General features: G+C 40.3%; 1 long non-coding RNA gene across 3 annotated transcripts; it reads left to right on the top strand.

Annotated features, from left to right (window-relative positions):
- The first annotated feature begins 2 nt into the window (after positions 1–2).
- LOC123389332 lies at positions 3–23,522 on the top strand. Of its 3 annotated transcripts, none has more exons than XR_006603941.1 (4): positions 3–326; positions 2,375–2,455; positions 17,503–17,584; positions 23,364–23,522. It is a non-coding gene; the product is annotated as an uncharacterized LOC123389332 (long non-coding RNA). The 3 variants fall into 3 exon arrangements; XR_006603942.1 differs by lacking the exon at positions 23,364–23,522 and adding an exon at positions 22,078–22,124 and having other exon boundaries at positions 7–175; XR_006603940.1 differs by having other exon boundaries at positions 10–175.
- The last annotated feature ends 2,533 nt before the right edge of the window (positions 23,523–26,055 follow it).

The following is a 26,055-nucleotide window of genomic DNA, read 5'->3' as shown; positions in this document are numbered from 1 at the left end:
CCGCGCGTCACCTTGGAGCCACCTCCCCCCCAAGCGCGGTCGCGCGGCGGCCGGTGACTCCGCCCGCGGCTGCCCTGGGCCCCGGCGGGGCGAAGAGGAAGAGATCGCTCTTAACGCACTGGTCCGGCTTCGCTCGCCAAAAAAGGAAGATGCGCCCCAGCAGTCTGTGTTCAAAGTGAGGAAAGAGAACAAGTGTGACTTGCAAACTTGTAATGGCTGAGTAACGTGTCTCCGCGGATACTCAGAGGAGTGCTTGGGGCCGTCGCTCCCGAAAGGATCAGTGGGGAGAGCAACCTGCGTTTTTACCACCCTGACCCGGGCAGGAGGTACCAGAACCAGGCACCCCATTAAGCCCCTGCCATGTTTACAAGACGGCGGCTCCAAGTTCGGCCACCCAGATGCGCTAAGCTCTTTATTTGCTGAGCCTTGGCTCCTGGTCTGGAGAGATTGGGCCGATTTCCGTGCCCAGCGCGCTGAGTACTCCTACTCGGAGACCCTTAGAGATCCTTGGGTCCCATGACTGGACCTAAAGCGTTCAGCAAATATTTGCCCTTGGTTCCTTTCCCATGAACTTTCTTCCTCCTTCCTCTCCTTTTCCTGCTGTGCTCTTCTTGCACTTTTATTTACTCTTGATCTCCGCCTGGCGGTTTCTTTTCCACTCGACCTAGGAGCCCCTGTCTTCTGTGTTCTGAGTCGACCTTGCAAGACACTCGGTGGTTAGGGAGGAAACGGGCCAGATCCCTGCCTCCAGGATGTCAGAACTTCACACCCGGCCACCCCCTTGGAAGAGCAGGAATTAGATATAAAAGAGTGTGGGACAGACCTGGCGTTCTATAGGTGATGGGAGTGGGTGGCCTGTCACTGGAGAATTTAATTAGTGTAATTGGTGGTTAAGAGCCTGGGCTCCGAGTCAGAAAGACCTCACCAAGTCCTGCCTTGGCAACTGATGGTATAAACCCAAGAGTTCACTTAATGCCTCTGAATTCCCACTTTGTCTTTAATAAATGGGGATTCAAATAACAGCTATTGTATAGATTCTGAGAAATACTTAAGTGTTTTAGGTAAAGTACTTAACCACAGTGTCCATGGCCCAGGGATCCACGCTTATGAAGCGTTGGCTAATTAGAATAACAGCATGGTAAGAACTGTTGTGGGCCAGGAGGGAGAACATTTAGAACACAAGAGAACTTGGTTGGAAGCAGAGGTGTAGTCTTCACGCAAAGAAGGCATTCAGTAGTGGCTCCCAGTGAATGAACAGAAGGGCTCACCGCTCTCCGATTTGGGGGCTCTGCCTACAATACGCGATCCTATTTAATTTTCACAAACCTGTGAAACAGTTCATAATTTCCCTGGTTGAAGATGAGGAAAATTAGCCTCAAAGCCATGAAATCATCAGCCTTGAAGGTATGAACCACGTTCGTAGCAGGCAGAGCAGAGTCACCTGAGCCTAGGGGAATCTGGCTTTTCCCATGGTAGCCCTGCAGGCTGTATCCCCTTCCTCAGGGAGGGAAGGTAATGGGGGAAAATGGGGACATAAAGGACACGGGAAGAAGGGAAAGAACAGTAAATAGGGAAAGTAACCATAGCATTGAAGGCCACTAATAATACAACAGAATTAAAATAGTAAGTGAACCCACACATAAAAGCTTTTTGCTTCCAACCCCTGCCACAATGGGGTTCCTGTTCTGTGGTTCCTGTAGCTCAACCACAGGCTGAAAATGACTAACAGCATTTTTCAATCATTAAATGCTGCAGAAAGTGAAACATCTGAAGAGACAGAAATCTAAGGTCATACCTCCTCATCTCTCACCACAATATACTCTTCTGTCAAGCTTCCTTGAAGGTTTTTTCGTTGCTTTTTCTTTCTTTTTTTTTTTTTTTCACTTGTTCAAATATATTGCCTGCCTCTTTCTAATATGTTCCATCCAGGAAATTATATCATTGCTTTAACTAACTTGACTTCATTCTGTAACCACAAGAAGCACTTAGAACAGCTGCTAGACTCACATATGTGGCAGATAAATTCAAAATACACTGTTGTGACATTGAATTTCTTGACATAAGCAAGTCTGAACCAAGTTTCATAGGCACTGTCCATGATGCCGTAATGGTGACTTTACTGAAAAAATAAAATAGAATCTCTTTTCTACTCAGTCTTGCCTTCGTAATTCACATGAACATCAAGATATGTAGCCTTTGAAGAAAGAACTCTATTGAGAATATGACCTTATAGGCAGGGATTTCTCACTGTCCACATTTAGATTAGACTCTTGCCAGATACAATTGCTCTTCGATGCTAGACAACATATGCTGGGTTGAAGATGAGGATGGCGATGTAATAATTTCACCTGTTCTTTTCCATTTTGAATGGCAGATGTGTCTTCTACAGATCCCACATGCTCCTTTGCCATGGCAGCTGATGTCACCTGTCATGTATCCGAAGTGCCGCGTGGAGGTATGTTAGCAATGTCGCAGTGCCTGTCTGAACAAGCAAGAGTAATTTAAATAGGACAAGTTCGGCGGCTGTAGTCATCTAGGCTCTCTGCCCGTGGAGTTAAAGGAGGTTTTCCTGTCTGTAAGTGCAGAGAATCAATCCAGTCCAGCTCCGATCAGAGGACTCAGAGATCATCTTGGGAGGACGAACCCCTTGGGTGCCCCAGAAAAAAGTTTGTGAGCTCTGCTAACAGGGACATAAAAGCTTGATACCTAGATCCCTCACATTTGCCTTCATCGGTGCTTCTTGTTATTACTGGGGCAAAAAAAGCTGAAGTAGGAAAACAATTGAGATATAAATGTAGAGATCTAGACCTTTCAGGAGGTGAAATCCATCTCATGGTTAAGGCAAAATTTAATCCACTATCCAAGTGGCCAATGTTTAGTGTGTGCCATAAGGAAGCATATGGACTTTGCTACGCGGCCTTGAGAAAATGGTATTCTTTGTATTGTTCACACGATGCGTCTTTGTTATTATATTTGCTCAGTTTGGTTTCTTCCTACCATATAAATGTCCTGAGAGTTTATAGAAAACATATCCCCTTTTGTTGGTGTAGAGAGACCACACTTAGTGACTCACTCCTAATTCTGCCATTTAACTAACTACATGCTTTCCTGCAGTTGGTAAGAAAAAAACATTTTAAAAGCAGTGGTTGGTAGGGTTTCAGTTTCTTGAACAAAGGGAGTGGCCCTAACAGAAAAGGAGTCTTCCTTTCTAATTGCTCAGAAGTAAGACTTGTTATAAAATCTTTCTTTGGAAACCAACACCAAGAGTTAGTTGTCTTATTAATAATAAGCCTATGTAACAAATTATTTCAAATATCCAGTCAGGTATTTAACACAAGCTAATTAATTGGAAGTGTTCACAGGTAGTATGTTGCTCAAAGTTACATTTTCATAGACATTATAGTTTCAAGGGTGAGAATTTTTATGGCCAAGATGAACATCTGGTAATAGTTGCTTTTAGAAAGTTAAAATTATACTCTGGTTTCTCTTCAGATCGCATAAATCTTTTGCCTTTTAAAAAAAGTTAAAATTATTGAAGGCGTGGTAGGGTAAATCTTAGAACCTTATTCCCCCATTTATCAGATAATTAAAGCAGACCCAAACTTACTTTTTCGGGTGAAGCTTAACCTTTATCAAGAATATTGCGTCATCATCTATATTTTATGTCTGGTTTTGAATTCCATCTGGTGAGCTCATGCTTGAGCTTTTCCCCCAGATTAAACCAGAGCAAGAGAGCATTTCAAACAGTACAGCATCACTGTGGCCCCGCACAGAATCACTTTGTAGGGTTGTTCTCTTGTGTGCTGCCGTTGCCCTAGTTTAAAGCATCTTGGAATTGGTCTTGAGAAATGGATTGTTGAATCTGCACCTGGAATATTGGCCAGGGTTATTGTTCTTAAAATCCTGGTGCTTGTTTTAAGATGATCCAATGTAGAAATTGTTGGTCCTTTCCAGAATGCAAACCTAGGCTCTTCTACACAGTGGGTTTGTTTGCATCCCCTGAATTCTGCAAACAGCACAACTGAATTGGTTTTCCTTTCTGATTTGATTACTAGAATGTTCAGAGAGGCCCACCTCTACAGTGCTTTTTGGTACATTGGTAACAAATTTTTATTTTTCTACCTTTACTGTTTTAAGTCTGAGATGAAACTAAAGGAATTTCCAGAACCAAATTATTGGAATAATAGTTTTCTGTGCAATTAGATGTACATTTGTTGACACATTTGCTCACCAAACAATAACATTTATTGAGTAGCTCAAGGAGGACCACAGAGTAGGATGATCAGGGGCCAGGCTGATGAAATGTATGTGTGACTGTCCACAAAATATAGAGACTCCCACACACTGGCCACCTAAAGGCATTCGAATTCATTTATTAACTCTGTTCTGGCCAGACAAGGCAGGTGGCTAGACATCAGGTGGCTGTTCCCGTTCCCTGACCAACAATGTGTCAAGCTCTGAGTAAACACGGTGGGTATACATAAATAAGATTGCTTCTGCCCCCCAGGGGCTCACAGTTTGTTGAAGGGGGAAACCATGGAAACAAATAAGCACAACAGCATGTCAGAAGGATGAGACTAGTTGCAGCACCTGCAGGGTCCAGAAAGTTAAGTACAGAGTCAGGTGCAGGAGCCCAGGCAGGAAATATACAAGGGAATTAGCAAACAGTGACTCTGCACAGCCCCAAGGGCTGAGAGAAGAGATCCTCCTGACTGAGTCACTGCAAGGAACACAGGATCAACCAGCAAGAGATCAAGTCAGGAAATGAAGCCAGACCCATCTAGCAATATTTCCAGTAACTTGAGTATTATTACTCAAGTATTATTACTCAAGTAATCAGAAAATTAAAATATAGATACATGGAAAGAAATAACACTTTTAGTTGAGGGCATTAACAAATTTGGGACTGGTAGTCCCCAGCCTATATTTCTGAGTGCTGGGACATATAATTTGAATAAGTTTTCACTCATTGAGCCTCTAATTACTGGCTGTAATGATGCCCTACAAAGAAAATACAGAATCACTAAATAATGGATTGAAAAGTAGTCAGGAAATACATGGGGCTTTATCAGGTGCATAGTAATATTTTCAAGCTGACTTGGTAAACACCAGCTTTACTGATTTTTTTAGGTTTATATTTATAATGACTATTGTATCTTCCTGAGAAAATCTGGCCCCAAAATAGAGAATAAAATAGTAAGAAGTACGACCTTAATGCTAAAGGAATTTCTTAATTCCCAGTATATATGTGCTCAACCTTTTTTTCTTATTAGGGAACTCCTTATATTGAACTATATTCAAAATTTTTACATTCTGCTAAGAGATTATTCTTTAAAAAAAAAAAAAAAGCTTGGCTTGGTAGTTTTTACTTCCTGCTGGGCTGATTTGAAAGTGAAGAATGGGAGGGATAAAAATCTATTCAGTGAAATGCAAAATATACTTTAGATTATAAAGGAAAGAGAGTTTCTCAGCTGGTTCAATGACAGACAAATTTGGTTATAGTTTTGAACCTTTTACAATGATCTTTGCACCCACCCTCGAAATGAGTTTGTGACTTTTCTCCTCATTCCTGATGGGTTTTGTGAAACTAGTCCCTACTTGATGAATTTGTAAAATGGAGTTCCACTTCAGTAACTCTCATTCAAAAACCCAAGCCTTGTATATCAAACTGAGTATGGTTTATCAAACACACTCAGTGGTAAAACATGATCAGGAATTCCTAAACCTAAGGCAGGAGTTCAAGCTCTATGACCATAGAAGCGATTAAAACACCCTGGGCCTTTGTTAAGTTTTGTGTCATTTCTTACAGGCTTACATTTGCTTCATTTCTTACAGGCTCTATATTTCTTCCCCAGTAATAAAAACTAATCACTTTTCTGATTCTCTAAGCAAATCCTAACATCATGTTATTTCACCTGAACAAACCGTATTTTGGTATATACCATAAATGTCAATTTGTTAAATTAAAGAGAGCTGCAAATCGAGTCAGAAGGAGTAGCCTCAGAGGACCAGCGTTTTGTTTGTTTGTTTGTTTGTTTGTTTGTTTTAAGATTTCATTTATTTATTTGATGGAGAGAGACACAGTGAGAGAGGGGACACAAGCATGGGAAGTGGGAGAGGGAGAAGCAGGCTTCCCGCCATACTTGCGGCTTGATCCCAGGTCCCTGGGATCATGACCTGAGCTAAAGGCAGACACTACCTTTAGCCACCCAGGCGCCTTGTATTTCAAACGCGAGTCAGGGAGTAGGGGATGTGGGAGTGGCGTAGTTAAGCGTCTGACTCTTGGTTTTGGCTCAGGTCATGATCTCAGGATTCAGAGAGCAAGCCCCAAATCAGGATCCCTGCTCAGCACAATCTGCTTGAGATTCTCTCTCTCCCTCTGCCCCGCCCCCCGCTTATGTGCTCTCTCTCTTTTTCTCTCTCAAATAAATAAATAAAATATTTAAAATGCATATAGGACCATTGTGCTGTTTCCGGCTCATGTTTTATACAGCTCTGAAGTTTACATTTTAGCAAGGTGTGCTCGAGGAAGCTTGTGTCCCCAACAAGCTGGAAACTTCCATGGTCACTTAATGATGAAACATGATTGGAGAATAAAGGACAGCATTAGCAGCACCATATGAAGTGGGACTGGACTCTAAAGGGCAGAAATTAAAAATGAGAAATTGAGTGATCAATGAACAATATAGAGAAGCAAGCTAAAATTTAAATTGGCAAGGGAAAACTACTATGAACCATCAGGGCAAGAAAAAGTGTGAAGATAAATAATATAGACAATAAGTAAAAGGTGCTCCGTAAAATCAAAGTTCATACTAGGTATAGGAGTAATGTTAGTCAGACAAGAAAATGGATTTTTCTTCCTTGTGATCACATTTCTCTTGAGATGTACCTGTCACTACAACTTTTTTTGAAATGCAGACACACTCTAATGAAGAGATTACTAGCCTAATATTGTGCCTTACCTATTATTCTCTGAAAATAAGAAAGCTCATTCGGTCCTGCCTAGAACTTCAACTCAGGAAGATACCATATGTTCAATGTGACTAAGGAAAGTATAATGATAAGAGAGTTATTTGCAAAAATCAATGCTTTATTTTAATATGCAATATATCCATAACATGAGTTCAAAACAAAAGTTACAAAGATCTGTCTGTAAGAGTAGCATTTTTTCCCTCGGTATCTTTTCTCTTGTTTTCTCATGTTACATCCTGCTCATGGTTTCCTCTATGTACCTCTTGGTTTCCCATCAGTCCTGACTGATTATTTCACTCCAAATGCCTAGATTCATTGTCAGCAAAATGTAGTCAAATTCTATTCCCTCAAGGTCCCAAATACTGTCTCCTCCTAAAAGAGTCCCCTCTTTTCTCAAACAGGAGTAATCCCTCCTCCCAAGAACTCTCATAGCAATATCCTTGCCAATCTTGTAAAGATTTAATCAAGAACAATTGCTTTTGCCTTTATGAAACCATTTTTGGGGTACCTGTCTTGTCTTTCATGCATTCATTTGTTTTGCAAATGTTTCTGGAAAACCTCAATTCAAGCATAAACTGTAGAATATAAGATTTTTTGTTTGAAATTCATGCATATACCCAATGAGTTAATTACTTACTCTTGATACATAACAAATTACTTAAAAACTGAATGGCTCAAAGCAGCAAGCATTTATGTTATCAGAGTTTCTTTTTTTTTTTTTTTTAAGATTTTATTTATTTATTTGACAGACAGAAATCACAGTAGGAAGAGAGGTAGGCAGAGAGAGAGGAGGAAGCAGGCTCCCTGATGAGCAGAGAGCCCAGTGAGGGCCTCGATCCCAGGACCCTGGGATCATGACCTGAGCCGAAGGCTGAGGCTTTAACCCACTGAGCCACCCAGGCGTCCCAATGTCAGAGTTTCTGTGGAGCAGGAGTCCTGGTGTGGCTAGGATGGATGTATCTGGCTCAGCATCTCACATGAGGTCTCAGTCATCTCAAGGTTCCAATGGGGCTGGAGAATCTGCTTCAAAACTCACTCAAATGGTTGTTGAGAGACCATAATTCCTCACCACATGAGCTCCTCCCTAGGTGGCCCATGCACCCCCATGTTATGGCCACGGTGGTCAAAGAGAGAGTTGAAGAGACCCAGATAGAGCCACCATCATTTTGCAACTTCACCTTAGAAATGAGATCTTACCACTTCTGCCATATTCTACTTATTAGATGCAAACCAATAAATTCATCACATATGCAGGGGGAGAGGATTACACAGGAACATGAACACCAGGAGGCCAGGGTTATAAATCTAGAGACTTCCTAGCATGCCTAATTACCACACACAATAAGTGTGTGATGAAGAAACTGTTGAGAGTTCTTGAACCTGTGAGTTCATGGTTTACATTGAATTTGATTAAGATAAAATTTTCAAACATACTTTCTTCATATATTTTATGACCCTGGTTTTTTTTCAGTTTGAGAACTATATGTATATACAATTAATATAATCATGTATAATACACATATATAGTAATACACAAACATATATATGTGAGGCTACTTAAAGTTGTCCCCAGAGTTCACAAATGCTCTGCGCATTTTTGGGATCTTTTTTTTCTGGAATGCAGATTAAGTTTGCTTGGAAATAGTTTGCTTCTCATGAGGGTTGTTTTTAAGCTTTGTTGGGTAGATATGGAACAATCTCTCATCTGGGGTTAAACTCTCCAAGGATTATAACCCTTATATTAGGAAATCTTGCCTTACGGTCTTATGAAAACTTGAACTATTTCTGGCCCAGCATGAACTTGAGGGACTGTTTCACCTGAATCTTCCAGTGATTCTTTCCTGATCTTGGTGGTTTCCTTGTACACGTGAGCTAATTAGCATTCAGCTCAACACCTGAGGGGAATCCTTTGTAGATTTCTGTATTTCTCCTCTCGTCCTGTCTCTCTGTGTGTAGATCTTTCCTCTGTATACTGCTCCCTCAATGCACACAAATTATGGCTACTTTGGTCTCCCTACTCTTTCCTCAACTAAGAAAAGCCACCGGGCTCTGCTTGGTCTCCCCATCCCCAGGCTGTGGACTGGAAATTCTCCAGAGAGTAAGTTAGGGCAATTACTGACCTTACCTCATTTTTGTCCCTTTTCTCTGGGATCGCAGTACTGTGCTATCGGTTGTCTAATGCCTGAAAACCATTGGCACATATATATTGGTTGTATTTTTTCTCTTTTAGCTGTGGGAGGGTAAATCTAGTTTCTTTTATTTCATCATGGCCAGAAGCTGAGTTCACATGCTGTAAATATTGGATCTCAAACATATAGCCTCTCAGTGACTTGCATAGCATATATTCTCTATGAGAAAAGAAACATACACTAAAAATATTTTAATTATAGCAAAATATACAAGGACTCAGGATATCTGAGTTCATAACTTAGTTCTTCATCAGATTATAATGTCATTTTTCAGGCAGTCAATTTTCTGAAGACTGATTGGACCAGAACAAAGGTTCTTAGTATTTTCACCCAAAAAGTTCACTGTATAACTATTATTTTTGATTTGTTTACAATAAATATCTTGTTGGGCTCTGATAAGCTGGCCCAGGCCTCTTACAATGTCATTAGCATGCAGTCAGAGGGCTCATAGCCATGACATCATCAGTATTGATTCTCTGAGTTGATCAATTCTAGTGACTGCAAAGAGGCAGCGACTTAGACCACCTGTGACATCTTATTCTTAGGAACAGTCTACTTGCATTAAGTATAAGCCTTTATGAGCCCAGTGCTTGAATCTTAATCAGTCTTTGCCTCAGTACTAAATAGTACCTTTGCATAAGTAGAGATGATATTTAAGACTTCACACAGGGCTCGGGGCACCTGGTGGCTCACTGGGTTAAGCCTCTGCCTTTAGCTCAGGTTATGATCTCAGGGTCCTGGGATATAGCCCCACAGGAGGCTCTCTGCTGAGCTTCCCCCTCTCTCTCTCTGATTGCCTACTTGTGATCTCTCTCTCTATGTGTCAAATATATATATATATATATATATATATATATATATATATATATAAAATCTTTAAAAAAAACCCAAAAACTTCATACAGGGCTTACAACTCTGAATATCAGCCCAGCAAATTCCCAGGTATCAATGACACTTAGCAAAATTTCTAGGTCAGGACATTGCTCCTCATTCTCTTTGAACTATACCAAGTACATGCTGATTTCTTCCTCAAGGCACTTGAACAAGAACTCATTGCATTCTAGATTCATAGAACCTAAAGCAACTGGGAAGTGAAGTCATCAAGCATGAAGTCACTGAGCAAATTTGCCTTCCAAGGTAACTGGCAAGCTAGCAAAGATATGACTCATGATCCAAAACACCCTTACGTATCTTTCATCTATCAGCCTGACAAAGGTGCAAATGTATTATCAAAAGTTTTCTCTAAAAATGACAGGCTCTCTATATTATACTCCGGTGGGTAATTGCAATATATCGAAGTTAGCTTTGACTAACAGTCTTCCCGTGCCTCCCAAATCCAGTTTAGCAGCTCCTGTCCTCTGGTTGACTTCACACTTCGAGAGCCATTTGCAGAACAAATAACATCAGTCATGTGAACTTCCACTTCAAATTAGCTCTCTTTGCTAATTTATCCATCTATTAACTTGTATACTATCCATTAGTATACAAGTTAATAATTCCTTTTTCTGTTTATCCAATGTATCCTATAATCTGAACAATGAAACTTCAAACTTGAGTCTGTAGAAGCTGATATTTGAGTTGTTTTTGGACCCACACTTGGGAAGTAGGATGGCCCTAAGGAGAGCAAAAGCAACAATAAGCTAAGAGGCAAATAAAACAAACATGGTATAGATTATAAGCTCAAGGTCAGCCATTGGTAGTCGGTGACTTAAAGCAAATTAATTTCCCTTCTATGTGAGTTGGAAATACTATCTACAGCCCAAGATTCATTTTTGGTTAATAAATATTTTGAAGGTATCTGAACCAAAGTGGATTCCTAACAAATTGAGTATTTGGATATAGTAGTGATGATAGTGATGGTGGTGATAAGGCTCATTCCATCTAAGTTCCTTAAATTCACTGGTTTTTTTTTTTCAACATTTTTATTATGATAAATTTCAAACATACAACAAACCTGTAAAACCATGAAAACCTGTATGTCTACCGGCTAGATTCCACCAGATATTTTGTTACATATCTATACAACTCTGTATCTCTCTCTTCCACCAATCTGTTAAAGCTGGGACACATTTCAAAGTAAACTGCAGACATTCTTATACCCCCCCCATGCATACTTCTAATTAGAGTTCCTTTTAGTTTAGCTAGATTTTTTCTTTCAATATAAATCTTATATATATATTTAAGTATACAAATATTAACTGTAAATTCACTGAGTTTTGATTAATAAGTACATCCGGGCAACCAAGATATAAGACATTATCTTCACCCTCCATAATTCCTGTCTCTCTCCAGTCGATGCTTCCCTGTCTTACACACACACACACACACACATACACACACAGGTTACTCAGTTCCAGCAGTTTGTCCATCACAAATTAGTTCTGTTTATTCTAGAACTCCAAATAAATTGGATAATATATTTACACTCTGTTGTGCGAAGGGTTGTTTTGGGTTTTTTTTCCTCTTCCTGGTTTTTAGGATTCATCCATTCTCCTCTGTGTGTCAGTCATTTGTCCTTTTGTTGCCAAGTCATATTCTGTTATATGACTATGATATGTAACAGTTTGTTTATCCAGTCTGTTGACAGACACCTGACAATTTCCAGTTTGAGGCTGTTATCAATAAAGTTGCTATAAACCTGTTTGAACAGACCTTTTTGTGGACAAAGGTGTTTCTTTATTAGGTCTTTAGTTCATAGGGGTTGGAAGTCTTTCCCTTCTGTTTTATTCCCCAAATACCTACTGTAATGTTGAAAAGAGAAGCTTAAAGTGCACATGTGTGTACAGACACACACACACACACACACACACACCCCTAGTAGTAATGGCATTAAAAGTGCAGCCTGAAACAGCATGGAGATTCCTCAAAAAAGTTGAAAATAGAGCTACCCTATGACCCAGCAATCACACTAATGGATATTTACCCTAAGATACAAATGCAGTGATCCAAAGGGACACATGCACCCAAATGTCCAGCAGCAAATGTCCACAATAGCCAAACTATGGAAAGAACCTAGATGTCTGTCAACAGATGAATGGATGGAAGATGTAGTATATATATACAATGGAATACTATGCAGCCTTCAAAAGAAATGAAATCTTGCCATTTGCAACTATGTGGTTGGAACTGGAGGGTATTATGCTTAGTGAAATAAGTCAATCAGAGAAAAACAATTATCATATGAGCTCCCTGATATGAGGAAGTTGAGAGGCAACATAGGGGGTTTGGAGGGTAGGAAAAGAATAAATGAAACAAGATGGGATCAGGAGGGAGACAAACCATAAGAGACTCTTAATCTCACCAAACAAACTGAGGGTTGCGGGGGTTAGGGGGGAAGAGAGACGGTGGTGGGGTTATGGACATTGGGGAAGGTATGTGTTATGGTGAGTGCTATGAAGTGTGTAAACCTGGCAATTCACAGACCTGTACCCCTGGGGCTAATAATACATTATATTTTAATTAAAAATTAAAAACTTTAAAAAAAAAACTTAAAAAAAAAAGTGCAGCCTGAATCCTGGAATGAACTGGGTGAGCTTGATTCCCTCATTTTACTGAACATGATGGTGTAGAATCATTGCTCCATTAATAAGTTTATGAAAAAATAGTTGAGGTCTAAAAGAACCAAGAGGTCAGCTTCTTGAGGCCATCACAGTCAGTGGCCTTGTACAGAATTTTAGGGACTTCAGGTCCAGAATGCTGGTCTCAAGTACACTGATAATGACACCTGCAACTTCCTATCCGCTTGCATTGTGTTTTATATTTATTTTTTTTTTTTTAAAGAGGAGTGTTCTGTATTCTGGTGGGCTGTTTAAAGCAGAGAGCTGCTCTGCTGCCCTCCATCTGGGACTTGGTAGCCGATGCCATATTTCAGAAGGAGATCTAGAGCAGAGGCTGGGGCACTAAGTTCTGATGTCTCCGCTGCCATTCACTCACCATGCCATGCTGGAAAAGCCCCTCCCTGACCCCTCATGGCATCAGCTTTCCAGTAGGGAATGGGAGGCAGGGGCCTGAATGAACATTAAACTACTACAGCAATGAATGAAATCTGCATTCAAATAAACCAGTTACACTCTATCTTGTCTTCACTTTCGAATTTCCTTGGGATTTCTGAGTCATCAGAAATTGAGAACTTTGGAGGAGATTGGGTGGCTCATCGGTTAAGCATCTGCTTTTGGCTCAGGCCATGATCTCAGGGTGCTGGGGTTGAGCCCCACATGGGGCTCCCTTCTCAGCGGGGAGCCTGCTTCTCCCTCTCTCATTCCCCCTGCTTGTGCACTCTCGCTCTCTGTCAAATAAATAAAATGTTCCTTTAAAAAAAATAGAACTTTGTCTCAATTGTCCAGTGATTGCAAAGGAAGTGTTACTCTTTTTTAAGTCCTGCTGTGCACTAGTCCCAGATTTCCATGCTGGGTTATTTAACCCTCCCCAGTCCCAAGGTCATGTGGCCAGTACATACTGAAATTTCAACCTAGATTGGTCTGAATCTAAAAAGTGGTCTGAATCATTTCACATTGGCCTTTGGAGAGTACATGAGCTCTTCGACTATCTGGGAGAGCTAGCAGACGTTCATTAAGGATTACTAACGCTAATAATAAACCACCTCCAATGAAAGCCTCCTGAGCATCCTGTAAATGGTGAAAATTGCTCCTGGCTTCGTAGCCACGAAGTAGTTGCATTTCCTCCTAAGCAAACACCAGCTGGGGTCTGGGTATAAATGCATAAGGCCGCAGGTGCCTCACGCAGACAAAATACTGCTGACTTTACACTGGGACTCTGAGCCTTCTTTATTGCTCTGTTAAGATCTTCAATAGGTAGACCAAGTTCTAATTTCATCTCAGATTGCAAGATCCCTTCTCTCGAACTCCCCACATATTTTAAATCCAGTGTCAGTTCTACTTGATGAATATTTTTAAAAAGATTTTATTTACTTATTTGGCAGAGAGAGACATCACAAGTAGGCAGAGAGGCAGGCAGAGGGAGAGGGGGAAGCAGGCTCCCCGCTGAGCAGAGAGCCCTATGTGGGGGCTCTATCCCAGGACCCTGAGATCATGACCTGAGCTGAAATCAAGAGTACAAGGTTTAACCAACTGAGCCACCCAGGCACCCCTATTTGATGAACGTTGACTACACATCTTATTTCAGGATAGGCATAGGGAATGCAAAGATGAATGAAATAGCATACATATCCTTATTAAAGGATTTTTTTTTAAAGAATGGTAACATCATGGCTACTATGTGGATATAAAATGAACAAGTATTAGAGATTCTATTTAGCTTGTTAATAATGAGGGGACCCTGCTAAAATATCACAACCTGGTTCAAAGGGAGAACCCGAAAAAACACACCAGTTTATATTGATCTTGGTTTGCAAGCAAACTGTCCCCCATAGGTGGAGGGCAAGGAGAGATCAAAGACACAAGCAAGCCACTCCTGATTGGCAGGTGACAGGTTTAATAAACAAGAGAACATACATACCATGCTTGCCTTGCCCAGCCCTGAGATTAGATCTCTACACCTGCCTTGAGAATCTGAAAAGTTTACACTTAAACTTTAAAAGCGTTCAGTCATGTATATTGTCCAGATGACGCCAACAATACCTTTCTCTCTCAAGGTTACATCTTTGAAAAGGCTCTCGCTGTGGGAATAGTAGGCAGAGCATACATTCCAAAGACGGGGGGTGAGGACCCTTCAAAAGCCTTAGTACAGCTTGAGTGTCAACTGAGGGTCACATCCTCTTGCCGACCTTCTCAAAGATTGGAGTATGATAATGTTGAAATGAACTTGAGGATGGATGCAAAACCGCATTTTTTTGCATGGTGGGAAGAGAGTCATCCTTTCAATGGACAGACTTAATTTACATAACTATACACAACAACTATTTTGCTTTGCTATTATCTAAAATTCGCCAACTTACAAAATAGTTCAAGAGCAATGAAAGGCTAAGATCAGGTAATCTGGAAGGATTTTCACAAACAATGCAGCCTTTTCCGTGGAAGCGCATATTTTTCTCTTCACCCTTACGAGAAAAAGATATTAACATTTATTGAGTACCTATGGGTCGGCTCAGTGCTAAACTTTATGAGATTCTCCTGGTCACCTTGGAAGATTAGTTATTGCTACCTAATTTTATGATTCAAATTAAAGAAATATTCAGAGTCCCTGCCAGTAAGTTGGGAAGCTGGGATTGATTTATTTATATTTAAATCTAATGATTCTCCCAACTCCTGTTCAACCTACAGAATACTGCCACACCAGGAAATTAAGGTGTAATGTTAGGGACAGATGTGTAAACAGTAATTATATACTATGTGTTACACAGGGTATATGTTTGAACAAGGGCACAGAAAAAAAATATCCAATGTCACCTTTTCCATTGTCCCACTCTTCCTGCCATGTAGATGCGGAGGCTTTATCTTTCTAAAGCCTTTTTGTCTTTAACTTCAATTATTTGTTAATTTCATATGCCTTTCTGACTCCCCCCACCCCAGAAGGGAACAATAAAATTCAGAGCAAAGAGACAACAATTTAAAAATATCAACTGTTTAGGGGCGCCTGGGTGGCTCAGTGGGTTAAACCTCTGCCTTCCGCTCAGGTCATTATCTCAGGGTCCTGGGATTGAACTCCGCATTGGGCTCTCTGCTCAGCGAGGTATCTGCTTCCCCTTCTCTCTCTCTGACTGCTTGTGATCTCTGTCTGTCAAATAGATAAATAAAATCTTTAAGAAAAAAATGAGTATCAAATGTTTAGATAAGTTGATTTCATTTATTCACCCATGATCCTTGTCAGCTATAAATTTTCTTTGTAGACACTTCAATTTCAGCAAGCTACAAATATCCTTTCTCAGAACTATTTTTAAGCTTTTTAAAAATCTTTTTGTTCTAGATTAATGTTAGATTGACAGAAAAGTTGCAAAGACAGCCCTCAGGGTTCCTATTACACCTCCTTGGATAAGCTCTTAAAATACCATGGTACTTTCCTCAAAATGTTGAAAATAGAACTGCCCTATGACCCAGCAATTGCACTACTGGGTATTTACCCTAAAGATACAAACATAGTGATCCGAAGGGGCACGTGCACCTGAATGTTTATAGCAGCAATGTCCACAATAGCCAAACTATGGAAAGAACCTAGATGTCCATCAACAGATGAATGGATCAAGAAGATTGTGGTATATATACACAATGGAATACTATGCAGCCATCAAAAGAAATGAAATCTTGCCATTTGCGACAACATGGATGGAACTAGAGCGTATCATGCTTAGCGAAATAAGTCAAGCGGAGAAAGACAACTATCATATGATCTCCCTGATATGAGGAAGTGGTGATGCAACATGGGGGCTTAAGTGGGTAGGAGAAGAATAAATGAAACAAGATGGGACTGGGAGGGAGACAAACCATAAGTGACTCTTAATCTCACAAAACAAACTGAGGGTTGCTGTGGGGAGGGGGTTTGGGAGAAGGGGGTGGGATTATGGACATTGGGGAGGGTATGTGCTTTGGTGAGTGCTGTGAAGTGTGTAAACCTGGCAATTCACAGACCTGTACCCCTGGAGATAAAAATATATTATATGTTTATAAAAAATTAAAAATTAAAAAATATACCATGGTACATTTTTCATGATTAAGAAATTGTCCTTGGTATTTACTACCATTCAACTCCTGACTTTATTTAGATTTCATCAGGGTTTTTTGTGTTTGTTTGTTTATTTATTTGCTCGTCTGTTTGTTTTGTTTTAATTAACAGGCTCTTCCTATTGCCAGACTCACCCCAGAGACCACAATGCTCCTAGATGTCATGTTTCGCATTTCCTTTGGTCGGTGACAGTTTTGAGGAGTCCTAGCCAGGTGTACTGTAGAATGTCCTGCCATCTGGGCTGGGCTGGTTTTTCTTCTGACTAGACAGGTATCTAATTTTTGGGAAGATTCCAGCCAAACAAAGTATCTTTATTGTCACATCCTGTTGCAGGGGTACGGACCGGATCCAGGATATCCACATATCACTGATGATGCTTCCTTTCTCCCTCCTGGGATTTCTCAGAAACTTTAAGAATAATTTTGGATGTTGTCTGGGGATTGCATCACAAGTAGGGAAAGTATGAAGTTTAGAGAGTGGGTATAGTCCTCTGCTCGGCACTCTGGCAGTTTCCACTGACCATGAGTCAGGGACTTGGCGTGCTCTACTGTCAATATCTTTCTCCAAACAGGAAAGGACAAGAAAACCACCAGCCCTATTAAATGCTGCTTGGTTTATCCCAGCACAAGCCAGAGCAGGAGGAACACACTGGCTTCCAGTAAACTGCAACAAAGTTCTGCTAAGTCATGCCTCTCCCCTCCTACAGCAAGCCCAGTAGAGTGTGAGAGCATTTCCCCGGCAGAAGCCTGGCCCCTGCCTCCCCTGCTGCAGTAACTTAGAACGCCTAGGTAAGTTTCAAAATCAAGAAGACGCAGCTGTGTTTCAGAGACTCAGGCTCTCCCAGTCCCCTTGAACTCATCCAGTTGTTATGGAGAGATTCTTACAAAAGTCACTGCAATCCTCTTTCAAAGGATAAAAGGATCACATCTCAGACAGGCCTTCCTCTGTGAATTCATGTGGCAAAGGTCTTTTCTAAAATACAGGGGCTCCTGGGTAGCTCAGTCAGTTAAGCATCTGCCTTTGGGTCAGGTCATGATCTCAGGGTCCCGGGTCTGAGCCCCACATTGGGCTCCTTGCTCAGTGGGGAGCCTGCTTCTCCCTCTCCCTCTTCTCTTCCCTGCACTTCATGCTCTCTCTCCTCCTCTCTGTCTCAAATAAATAAAGTCTTAAAAAAATTAAAATAAAATACATGCACAATGGATGAAAATTAATCTCTTTTTTCCCCCCAAGATTTTATTTATTTATTTGACAGACAGAGATCACAGGTAGAGAAGCAGGCAGAGAGAGAGGAGGAAGCAGGCTCCCCGCGAAGCAGAGAGCCCGATGTGGGGCTCGACCCCAGGATCCTGGATCATGACCTGAGCCGAAGGCAGAGCCTGTAACCCACTGAGCCACCCAGGTGCCCCAATCTCTTTCTTTTTAAGTTTTTTTTTTCCTTCACATATACAGTCTGTACATTGGCAGTTTTTCTGTTTTTCTTCATCAAGATGCCAGATCTTAAGAAAATATATCTTTGTGCATTGGTCTTTTCATATAAAACTGAGTTCTTTTATTTTTAGGTGAGTTTGGGAGGGGATGAAGAACAAAGGAAAGTTCACTTGGGGAGTGTTTGTTTGTTTGTTTGTTTGGTCTTTTTCTTTTTTTGGCTTATTTTATAGGTGGTTTAAATTGGCCATGCCTACTTCCTTTTAGGAGAGATATGCCCCATATAAAGGAATATGCTTGAGTGAATAATTAAGTTTGGCCCTACATGGCTGGCTCCTGCACCTAACTCATAGGCTGGGGCTCCAGGGAAGGGAGACCTCATGGATATAGAAATGACAAGGATTTGCTGCCAGGAATTACAACTCACTAAAGGGGTAACTGGGTGGCTCAGTCATTAAACATCTGCCTTCAGCTCAGGTCATGATCCCAGGGTCCTGAGATTGAGTCCTGCATCAAGCCCCGTATCGGGCTCCCTGTTCAGTGAGAAGCCTGCTTCTCCCTCTCCCACTCCCTTTGTTTGTGTTCCCTGTTTGGCTGTGTCTCTCTCTGTCGACTAAATAAATCAAATCTTAAAAAAAAAAAAAAAAGACACATTTCCCAGTGCTATCTATAGATGGGCTTTTGCTGTGTTTGTGCTTTTAATTAGCCAAGTAGGAAGAATTACACAAATAGAACCATTTAACTAAGTCCTAAAAGTAAAAAATATTCAGCAGAATTATTAAATAGTTGAATTGTGTTTTGGTTAGAAGGACTAACTTAGAAAAATTGTTAAGGCACTCTTTCACAGAACACTGTATACTTTAAAATCAATTTCACTGGGATCCATGTATTCAAAATGTTATTATTAGAAAGGGATCTTACACTAGTATTCATTGTAACCCTTAGAAAATATTGAGGTATTGTTGACCTTTAATAAAGTTTAAATATTCAAGTGTATGATTTAATAAGTTTTGCCCTGTTTATGTAACACTATTATTTAATTGTTGACCTATAATAAAATGTACCCACTTAAGTGGACCCACTTTTAAAGTTTTGAAGTATTTATACATCCACAAACCCATCATCACAATCAAGACAGTGAACAGGGACGGTTAAGCAGCTGCCTTCGGCTCAGGTCATGATCCCAGCATCCTGGGATCGAGTCCCACATCGGGCTCCTTGCTCCGCAGGGAGCCTGCTTCTCCCTCTGCCTCTGCCTGCCATTCTGTCTGCCTGTGCTCGCTCGCTCTCTCTCTCTGATAAGTAAATAAAATCTTAAAAAAAAAAAAAGACAGTGAACATATCCATCTTCCAAAGTTTCTGTGTGCCTCTTGGCAATCCTTCCTTGCTTTCTATGACTGTAGATCCACTCACATTTTCTAGAGTTTATATAAATGAAGTCTACAGAAGATATTCTATGTCTATCTGGCTTCTTTCATTCCGGATAATTATTTCTTAGTTCATCCAAGTTGTGTACAACAGCAGCTCATTCTGTTGTTTCCATTGTGTGGATATACCATAATGTATTTATATACTCACTTGGTGATGGACATTTGGATTCTTTCCAATTTATAGCAATTACAAATAAGGCTGCTGTGAATATTTGTATACAAATATTTGAAAGAACATATGCTTTCTTTTCTCTTGAGTAAATAGCTAGGAGTAGAATGGATCATATGGCACATGGATGTTTAATTTTTAAAGTAACTGCCAATGATTTTCCAAAGTGGATATACCATTTTACATTTCCAATAGCAGTGTTTGAGAGTTCCAATTTTTCCACCCATTTTCCAGCACTTTATATGGTTTTTATATAATTTTATATATTTGTAATATTATATAAAATATATAAATATTAATATATAATATAGGTCTAAATATTTAATATCTAATTTTAATGTGTAAATATTATATAAATATATAAATATAAAATATTTATGTATTTGCAATAATTTTATATAGTTGCAATGTTTGGGCTCTTTTAGCCATACTAAAAGTTATGTAGTGATATCTCCTTGTGGTTTTAATTTGTATTTTTGAATAACTTCTCAAAGTCTACCATGTTTGTATATACTAATTTGCCATCAATATATCTCCTGTGGTAAAATATTCAATCAGATTTTTTACCCATTTTTTAAAATTGTACTGGTTTTTTTGAGTTTTGAGTATTCTTTACATAGTCTGGATTCAAGTCGTTTATCAGTTAAGCTTTGAAAATATTCTACTAGTCTGAGGCTTATATTTTTATACACCCAACAGTGTTATTTGAAGAGCAGACATTTAAAAAATGTTGAAGAATGTTTAAAAAAATATTAGATTATAAACATGCTTTGAGGTTGGATCTAAAAAAATTTGTTTTGCCTAATCTGAAGTCTACAATGTTAAATTTATTGACATAGTATTTATAAAATTCCCTTGGGGTTGCCAGGGTGGCTCAGTCAATCAAGAGACAGACTCTTGATTTTGACTCTGGTCATGATCTCAGGGTCATGAGACTGAGCACCCTGTCAGGGCTTGTGCTCAGTGCGAAGTCTGCTTGGGGTTCTCTCTCGCCCTCTGCCCCTCCCCACCACTCTCTCACTTTCTCTTTAAAATAAATAAATTAATTACTTAATTAAATAAAATAAAAGAAAGAAATTAGAAAAAGTCCATAAAATTTCCTTGAGGTTCACTACTATCTGTAGAATCAGCTGTAATGTAATCTATCCCATTAGTAATTTGGGTCTTCTTTTCTCCACATCAAGCCTGGCTAGTTTGTCAATATTACATATTATCAATCTTCTCAAATAATTTTAGTTTCATTTATTATCTCTAGTAATAATTTTTTTCTGTCTTCTGTTTCATTAATTTCCATTTCTATTTGCTTTTTTCTTCTTTGGATCAAATGTGCCTTTACTGTTTTGTAGATTCTTAAGTTAAACACGTAAGCCATTAATTTAAGACATGTGTTCTATTTAATAGAATTGTCTGGTGGTATAAATATCATGTTAGTGTTATTTTACAGTAGTCAAAATTTACCATGCTGTGTTTTTATTTTCTTTTTCTATTCAACATAGTTCCCGATTCTCCTTTTGGCTTTTTTCATTGATAAATGGAATCTTTCAAAATTTATTGAGATTTGTTTTCTGGCTTAATATTTATTAAGTTTGTTTTCTAATCCGTGCCACACAGAGAGCCTGATGTGGGGTTCCATCCCAGGACCCTGGGATCATGACCCGAGCCAAAAGCAGAGGCTTTAACCCACTGAGCCCCTCAGGTGCCCCCCAAATCATAACTTTATAAAATGTTCCATTTGTGGTTGAGAAGAATGTATATTCTGATTGGAGTGGGTTTTTCTATATATGTAAAGTAAGTCAGGTTTGTTGATAATTTTGTTCAATTTTTCTCTATCCTGGCTGACTTTGTCTGCTCACTTTATCAATTATTGAAGGAAGGGGATACAAATCTCTGATTCTCTTGGTAAATTTGTTTTTGCAGTTTCCGTAGATTTTGTTTTAAATCTCTCTTAGATACATAAACATTTTTGGTTGTTTGTCTTCTTGACAGACCCTTTTACCATCATAAAATTACCTTATTTATTTCTACTAATATTCTTTGAAATTTACCTTGTGGGATACTGATATACCCACTCTTCTTGGTTTTTATGGGGTTTTTTGTTGTTGTTTTGGTTTGGTTTTTGTTTTGTTTTGTTTTTTAGTGCTATCATAGCATACTTTTTTCATCCTTATTTTTATTCTATTTACATTGCTATAGAGATCATTTCTAGCATAAAGGTAGGTCTTTTTTAAAAATATATATATATTTATTTATTTGACAGATCACAAGCAGACAGAGAGGCAGACAGAGAGGGAGGGGGAAGCAGGCTCCCCGCCCAGCTGAGAGCCCAACATGGGGCCTCACCCCAGGACCCAGCGACCATGACCCGAGCTGAAGGCAGAGGCCTAACCCACTGAGCCACCCAGGTACCCCGGGTCTTGTTTTTATCCAAGCTGTCATTTTGCTTCTTAATTGCAATGTCTGGGCTCTTTACCACTAATGTAATTATTGATATCATTAGGTTTACCTCTGTTTTCTTGTTGTTAGTTCCCCATTTGTCCCATTTAGTTTTTTTGTTCCCTTTTTCTTTTTTCTATCTTGTTTGGAATTAATTGAATGTAATTTTGTGATTCCATTTTTATCTCCTTCTTGGTTCATTAGCTGTGCCATTTGTTTGGTTATTTTAGTCATTGCTGTAGGGTTTGCCCTACATTTATCACAAAATGCTTGCCTTTCTCACCTCCTGACTTGTGGGTAACTGTATACATTTTACTTAATAATAAGACTGAGCAAAAGTAAAAAGTTAGGAAAGAAGAAAGAGAGAGAAAGGGAGAAGAGAAGAGAATCAAGGAAAAACAGAAGGAAGAAAGAAAAAGCAGAGAGAGAGAAAGAGAACAAAACAGAACTTTAATCTCTCTCTCTTTTTTTTTTAAGATTTTATTTATTTATTTGACAGAGATGACAAGTAGGCAGAGAGGCAGGCAGAGAGAGAGGAAGGGAAGCTCCCTGCTGAGCAGAGAGCCCAATGCGGGGTACCTGGGATCACGACCCTAGCCGAATGTAGAGCCACCCAGGCGCCCCAAACTTTAATCTCTTCATGGCAATTCCAAAACCCAACAAGTTCTGCAAACCAGAGATTATCATGTTATGTTTTACAGTAATACCTAGCCCAAAGTGGCATGACGCTGTTCAGTGTCTGTGTCATTATTCACAGATTTTGCTCAGAAAGTCATGTGGAAAGAGTTAGTTAGCACAGCAGCCCTGAGACTGCTCCTGCTTAAAAAAGCCCCTTTGCATGATTGGCTCATGCCTGGCATCTGGGAACTTGGATTTGGGGAGGGTTGCCACCGTCCCTGACTCCTAAGAGTAGCTTACTAAGCCAAGTTGTTCTTGGAAACAATATAGCTTGTCCCGAAAGCCTGTTTTTTCTTACGGGAGTCTTAAATTTTGGTCTGTGCAAGGCAAAGCGTGTTTATGTGTTGAGTCCCCGATAAAAACCCTGGGTGCTGAATCTTCGATGAGCTTCCTTGGCAAACATCATTTCACATGTGTTCTTGCAATTTGCAGCTGGAGAAATCAAGTGCATCCTGTGTGACCCCATTGGGAGAAGACTCTGGAAGCTTATGCCTGGTTTCCTCTGGACTTTGCCCCTTGAGCTTTTTATCTTTGCTGATTCTACTTTGTGTCCTTTTGTTATAATAAATCGTAGCCATGAGCGTGACTGTATATTGACTCCTGCGAGTCCTTCGAGCAAATTGCCAGGTCTGGGATGGTCTTGGGAACCCCTGACAGGGAAGTGAATGTGACTGAGTTTAGGAATTTATTTGAAAGCTCTGATTCCCCACCCCTTTTTTTTTTTTTTCCTCTAAACTGTATATGACCTGTGATTTGGGATAAAAGATTGTGTAACTGTATCCACAAACACCCATACAGTAAAATATAGTTTGTGTGTATAACTTGCCGGGAAGTTTTTATGAACTACTGATCTTTCCCAGGTAGCATCAATCATGGTGCCTTAGACTAGAATGATGATGTTGGAAAGTGCTAGTAATAATAATAATAATAACAGCTAACATGTCTTGAGTTCTCCTGCCCAGCATCAGACAATATTTGTAACCTTTACAATAACTCAGCAAAGTGCATAGTATCAGCATTCCCTTTTGGCTGTTGTTGAAAAGTTCACAAGGGTGGGAGATGGGACGTCAGCTCACGTGGACCTGGACAGATGCCTGCACCTGAACGTCAATGCCACGGGGAGTGAGTCTGCTCCGCACAGAGCTCATTTCTCTATTTTCTTTCAAAAGTGCTTTTCCCCTCACTCACAGATTCACTTCTGGGATTTTCAAGTGTCTGTGCCTCAGGCTTATTGACAGAATTACACACAGACTATTTGCTTCCCTCAGTGAGTGCTGCTAGTTGGCAGCAGTAAATGTGCTTTTGTGTTCCCTCGCTGGGCTTTTTGTCCTTTTACCATGTAATCACTACCATATGTTGACTCCCATTCACACAAGTGACCTTGTATTGTATTAAGCAATATCCTGAGTGCAGAAAAAAGCAAACTTTATCAATCCTACTTATAGCAGAGGGGAAAAAAAAGGCACAGAAGAGAGGAGGGACAATGGGGAGTCCAAATGAAACCTAGATGCCAGGTCTCAAACAAGCCTCCGACCCGGCAGGCCAGACAGAGGGGTTTAAGATGCGGCTGACTTCAGCTTGGCATATCCTTAACACTTCCAGGCTCGTAGCTCTCTGAGAAAGCTACACTTGGGTGTCCATTTGGAGCTGGTAGAAAAACATAACAAAGGACCTATGGGGAAAGGCTCACAGCTGAAGAGACCCTGAACTAAGAAACAGGAGATCTTGGTCTCGTCAATGGTGCTTCTCCTTCCTTGGAGTGTGACGCTGGGCATGTTGCTTAGCTTCCCTGAACCTCAGCTGTTGCCAACCACAAAACAGCGTTGTTCAAAGCTACCCTTGAAGTCCCCTTCAATGCAAAAATTCACTGATCATCCAAAATATAAACATTCTGGGTCAAAATAGGTTTCACAAGATGTATCTGAAGAAAGAAAAAAAAAAAAAGACTTGTTGTCAATTAAACATTCTCCTTAAAGACTTTAAAAAAGTGCTTAAAGTCAGTATCTGTAGCAGAGTTTCAAGAAGCCTTCCTACCCTCAATTCTCTGACACATAAGCTTAATCTTAATATGTCCTCTAATCTCTGTGAGGTTTCAGAGAGTCTGCCAGAAGAATGCCAGAAGCTTAATGTTGTTTCAGAGATTTTATTTATTTATTTATTTATTTGGAAGAGAGAAATAGAGACTGCCCACTAGTGGGGGGAGGGGGAGAGGGAGGGGGACAAGCAGACTCCATGCTGAGCTCTGAGCCCCACGCGGGCTCCATCTCAAAGACCCTGAGATCATGACCTGAAGAATCAAGTGTTGGATGCTTCACCAACTGAACCATCCAGGCTTCATGCTCTAGGACCAGCGCATTCCACCCAAATACATTGAATGCCATCTTTCTTCCTTCAGGAATAGATTATTTTGTCTCTACTGAGGAGGTTCTGAGAAACATTTCAATGTTTAAGACTGCCTAATGCTTTCTGTGCAACCGTTGCACTAGGGATCATCTCAAAAGACATGGGAGACAATAAATACAACGATAAAAGGGCTGGACTTGGAGAAGAAGGACAGGCTTTGGGTGCTAGGTCACTCGTCGCTAACTGGGTGACCTGGACATGCTCGGGTGAGGTGAGGACAAGAGACGATTCTGCTTCTTGATGAGCTGTGGATACGAAGGAAATGGGAGGCCGAGGGTTACCTGCGGGTACCTGCCACCCACAGTGCGGGTCCCGAGATGTTCCTAGCAAATGCCTCTGAGCTAGTGCTACTTGGGAAGACCTAGGAGGGAAGGTATTACCACTGTGTTCAGTTGTTTGCCCAGGTGGTGATGTGTTTTAATTTGAATGCTGTGATGGCTAAGTTTATGAGTGACCTTGAGGGACTACAGGATTAAACATTATTTCTGGGTGTGTCTAACACCTGATTAAACATCATTTCTGGGTGTGCCTGTGAAGATGTTTCCAGAAGAGATTAGCATTAGAAAAGGTGAACTGACAAAAGCAAATGGCCCTGTGCAGTGTGGGTAGGCACCACCCTACCCAGTCTCTTAAACACCTGAATCTCTCTCTGCCTGACTGCTGAAGGGAGATCTCTTCTCACCCTCAAGGCTCCTGGTTCTCAGAAATTCACACTTGACCT

This window comes from Mustela putorius, unplaced genomic scaffold (assembly GCF_011764305.1).
Source record: "Mustela putorius furo isolate JIRA1106 unplaced genomic scaffold, ASM1176430v1.1 tig00003972_pilon_pilon_pilon, whole genome shotgun sequence".
Taxonomy (NCBI): domain Eukaryota; kingdom Metazoa; phylum Chordata; class Mammalia; order Carnivora; family Mustelidae; genus Mustela; species Mustela putorius.
Note: the sequence above shows the minus strand (reverse complement) of the source record. Positions and strands in the feature narration are given on the sequence as shown.